This window comes from Prunus dulcis, unplaced genomic scaffold (genome assembly GCF_902201215.1).
Source record: "Prunus dulcis unplaced genomic scaffold, ALMONDv2, whole genome shotgun sequence".
NCBI lineage: Eukaryota > Viridiplantae > Streptophyta > Magnoliopsida > Rosales > Rosaceae > Prunus > Prunus dulcis.
This window is the reverse complement of record NW_023010441.1, coordinates 8995-14074: the sequence shown is the minus strand read 5'-3', so window position 1 is coordinate 14074 and position 5080 is coordinate 8995.

The following is a 5080-nucleotide window of genomic DNA, read 5'->3' as shown; positions in this document are numbered from 1 at the left end:
CGGCGGTTTTCTATATAAACCGTCGTGGTTATTTCAATTCTTGTCATTAAGTAGATCTACCGGCGTAGGATAAGAAAATCAAAGAAAAAAATTGTTAACAAAAATTCTTATTAAGGCGACGGTTTAAATTAAATGTACGACGTATAAAATGAATAAATACGACGTTAAATTTTATAGTACGATTTAAAGTTAACGTCGTAGAACTATACGAGAATGACGTCGATATATTTATATTTTCCGTCGTTGTAAATTAATTTAATACGGCGATATTTTGTATTTTAAAGCCGTGGATTTGTTTGTAATTATATGGCGTCTTATACGAAAACCTCGTCGTGTTATTTTATGAGTAAAAACGGCGGCTTTTATTGAAATCGTCGTCTTTACTTTTTACGTCGGTCGATTCATAACTTCTGCCGTTCTTTGTTGGCTTTGATTTTACACTGCGGAAATCTGTTTCAAATAGGCGTCGGTTGTTTAATTAGGTACGTCGTTGTTTTTGAACAGCCATTTGAATCTCCATTTTTAGTTGTCTAAGGTGGTATAACACGACGGTTTTTTTAGAACCGTCGTCTTTTTAAAAACCACGACGGTTTTCACTTAGACCGTCGTTGTTTTCTAGTCGTCTTTTTCACTTTTTGTAGTAGTGTAACCAAAGGGCCAAAAGATTTCAGACTCCGCAGAGATTAAATCATGAAAGTGATACAACAGGCTATACTTTTAATGGATATGAAGAAGGAAAAAGATAGGTGAGGCGTAAAATGAAAAGCCAATTGAAATAAGAACAACCTCCACGAGTAGAGAGGATATGGTTCTGTCAAATAAAGGACAAATATTCAGTTATATTCAGATATGCTTATATTATTTTGCTTCTTCAATATAGAGGTATTTATACAAATAGAAAGATGTGTTAACCCTTAATAAAATAGAAAATATATCTAAATTATAATAGAAAATAAATTACTATTACAATAGGACTAAATAATAATTGATAAGTAACCAAAATTCTAACTAAATAAGAAATCAAAATCCTAAATAAATAAGGACTCGCCAACATTCCCCCTCAAGTTGGGACAAAGATGTTTCACATGCCCAACTTGACAAGCGAGTCATAGAACTCCATACTTGAGACAAAAAAAATTGTAGAGAAGGTCTTTTCATCAACCATGAGTGGAACAACTGACAAACCAAAGCAAAAATTACAGCGGAAACACAAGAGAAAACCCAAACCTTGTGAGTCTGACAGTAGATAAGGCAAAACACAGAAAACCTGTGAGCACGGCACTAACAAACCCTAACAAATAGAGCACATAGAAGATCACATAAAAGTAGAATATAGAAACCCTGTGAGCACGACAGTAGATAAAGCAGAACACATAAACCCTGTGAGCACGGCAGTAGATAAGACAAAACACAGAAACCCTGCGAGCAAGGCAATAAGGCAGAACACAAACACCTTGTGAGTATGGCAGTAGATAAGGCAGAATATAGAAACCCTATGAGCATGGCAGTAGGTAAGGCAGAATATAGAAACCCTATGAGCACGGCAATAGGCAAGGCAAACCCAAACCCTAAAAATAGGGTAAGGTATGACAAAGGCAAAGGCAAAACCAAACTCTAAAAATAAGGTAAAGCAAGGAAAAGGGAAGGCAAAGGCAAAGTAAAGGCAAGGCAAGACAAATGGCACGGCCACAGCAACATCAATGATCACAGCAACGGAAAGCAAAGCAAGCAAAGACAATATCAATGGCGGCAACAATGACAACGGCAGCAATAATGACAACATTTCTTCCAAATCAACTTTAGCTAATTCACGCAGACACAACTTCTCTTCCATATCAAATTTATACAAATACAAAGATTTGTTAACCCTTAATAAAATAAGAAATATATCTAAATTACAATATGAAATAAATCTCTATACAATAGGACTAAATAATAATTGGTAAGTAACCAAAATTCTAACTAAATAAGAAACCAAAATCCTAACTAAATAAGGACTCGCCAAAAAAACCATGTTACATGAAGAAGTTTAGAAATGAGTGAAGGAAATGTTGAGGGTAAAACTAGGTTTATTTGATGATGCGTTAGTTCTTGAAGATTTTATGGGTGTTGAGAGTAAATTATTAAGTTTCTAAAATCTTGTTGGGTGTAGAAAGTTTGCTAGGTGGGAGGAGTTAATAAAAACCAAAAGGAAATAGGGAAAAAAAAACATAGAAATGAAAGAGCTATACATAATCTAAAAATTGCTTAAAATTTCATTTTTCAAATATAGAAGCACATTAATGTGATTTTACCTTTTAAAAATATATATGAAAATTATATTTCGACAGCAACGTAGATATTGTATATGCTTTAAACTACATTAGAAGTCCTCGCTGAATCTTAACTATATATGTAAATAGATATTTTTTTTAAAAAAGAAACTATATGTAATAGATATATTTACGTATGGTGTATTGTAATTAATTGAAAATAACAAAATAATATTATTCCCATTTTTATATAAGTGTTAAGTAAACCCCATTGTCAAATGTGGGGTCATTTCATTTATATATGTTCAAACAAATTCTTCGAATGATCGTGCATGATATGCTCGATATTTTATATATAAATATTTAAAAGTGATGTTTTTGTGGATCGATGACGTTGAACACTAGCAGTAGTGGGGAAAGTCTAAAATATCGATGGTATCAGAAATATCGATAGCCTAAAAACACGGAAATTTCGATGAAAATATCGGGATATTATTGATATCGATAAAAATTGAATAAAAACAAAGGAAATTGTAAAAAAAACTTGGAAATTTTTATTCAAACTTTGGAGGATGTTTATTTAGTCAATTATCTATTAGTTTATCACAAAAAATTGGAATGAAATGCATTGCATGATGGGTTTAACTCATTTAAGTTGATTATATAGCGAGCTGACAAACACTGTGTATGTAGAAAATATATAATAATTAATGAAAGAAACACACCATAATCATTTGTATATTATGATTTACTATAATATTTTACACTTCATAGATTGCATGGTAAGATATATGAGTGGCTTAATACCACATAGAGTTCCCCTTTGCTTATTATCACAAAAACATAAGCAATATGTTGATTAAGGCGCTGAAGGAGTGAAATGGCAAGGGTTCGGATCCCCTTTGTGTGTGCACTTTGTGTTTTTTTTTTTTTTTTTCCTTTTTTCCATTACATATATATTTTCGATATTATAGTGATATTTTGGCAAAATATTGCTAAAATGTGAGCGAAATTATATACATCGATATTTTCCTATATTATTGTTGATATTATTGATATTTATACAATATGTGTATGGATACGTTCCGAAATATCTGTGACCCAAAAAAACGATAATATCGTCGATATTATCCATATTTTAGACTATGGTAGTGAGTAGGTAAATATCGTAATTCAATGTCAAGGTACATGATGAATTTAATTTTTTTAAATATCTAATTTTTTGCAACTGTCTTCTTTTTTCATTGTTCTTCGACCCTCTCTGCACATAATTAAGCTATCATTTCTAATTTTACAAAGAGATATTTAGTCATATACAAATTCTTAGCATTAAAACTATAAATAAATCATACACCATTTAATTTCTATAAACAAACCCAAAAAATAACAGATGGCCCTATTGAATTTAATTTTGATTATTAAATTATTTTGATACCCTATTGATTGTTTTGGGCTTTTTATTATGAGGTTTCGGGGTTGGGTTTATTTTAAGAAATCAATGACAATTTTGTAATTTAAAAGAAGTTAAAAGCTTTTTTGTTATGTTGTAAATGAGCTTTGGGTATGTTTCTAAAGTCCATTTCATATGAGGTGTTTTTTTTTTATAATTTGAGCTCCTATATTGGGTATGATAGTGAATCTCCCTTTGATAAAATACAAAAATATGTAAGATATTATTGAACTGCTGTAGTCAAATTCCTTCATACATTTCCTTTCATTTTTCTTCTAGCAGCTGCCAGCCAACAGATTCTTCTAGACACGTGCTATAGTCGTTGGCAGTTTGTTAGAATTTGTTAATGGCTGTTATAACTAATATATATACACACACACACACAAAGCTTTGGTTGAGTGACTCTTCAAATAAGCTTATTTGAGGAACACCCTTGTAGAGCCTATTTTGCATTGTATTTCACTAATCCCAGTCTATTTTGTAGATATTCATTCAAAGATCATCTCCACAAAAAATCACTTAAATCGGATATCATTTGACTATTCAATTAAATTATTGAAATTTAAGTACTTTCTTGAAGCACCGTGTTCATTGATTTTGTTGGTCTCAATTAGATACTTTAGTGATTTTCAACTTGTCTGATGTTTTGCAATGATGATATATGAATGAAGAATTGAAAAATAGATGAGTTGGATCGTTGAAAAAAAAATTTGTAGGGTACTCTAAAGGGTGTCCCTCAAATAAAATTATTTAAAGGATCCCTCAATCGAAGAGGACTATACATATATATTCTTATAAGCGGATGTTCGGACACTATTATCGTTCATACCCCATGTATTTTCTACTACCTCTCTCTGCATTTTTTCCCTGTTTACAATGGCACACTATAATAACGTGCAAATATCTGGATGGGAGAATAACTATATATATATATATATATATATATATAGAGAGAGAGAGAGAGAGAGAGAGAGAGAGAGAGAGAGAGAGAGAGAGAGAGAGAGAGAGCTTTAGTGCTTGGATTTAGGGGCGCTTTATTTTTGCTAACTTATGTTTCTCTATCTAGAGTGCCAAGGGAAATAAGATTACTTCTTAGTGTTAGTACATACCTTACATCACTAAGGCTAACAACACCATCATGCATATTGATCTTCACTGTTCTCACAACCAAAACATCATAACTTGTTTTGTCTCCTAACAGAATCTTACTACCCTTCCTTTCCTCATATGTATAATACACTCTTATTTGAACATACATGATAAGAGCATTCAGAATTTAAAATCCAAACTAAAGTAGAATTCTTATCCGAAGAATTTGCCATGACTTTCCCGTTACGCTCCTCATCCATAATCGTCGAAAGTTCAAGCACAAAAGTTC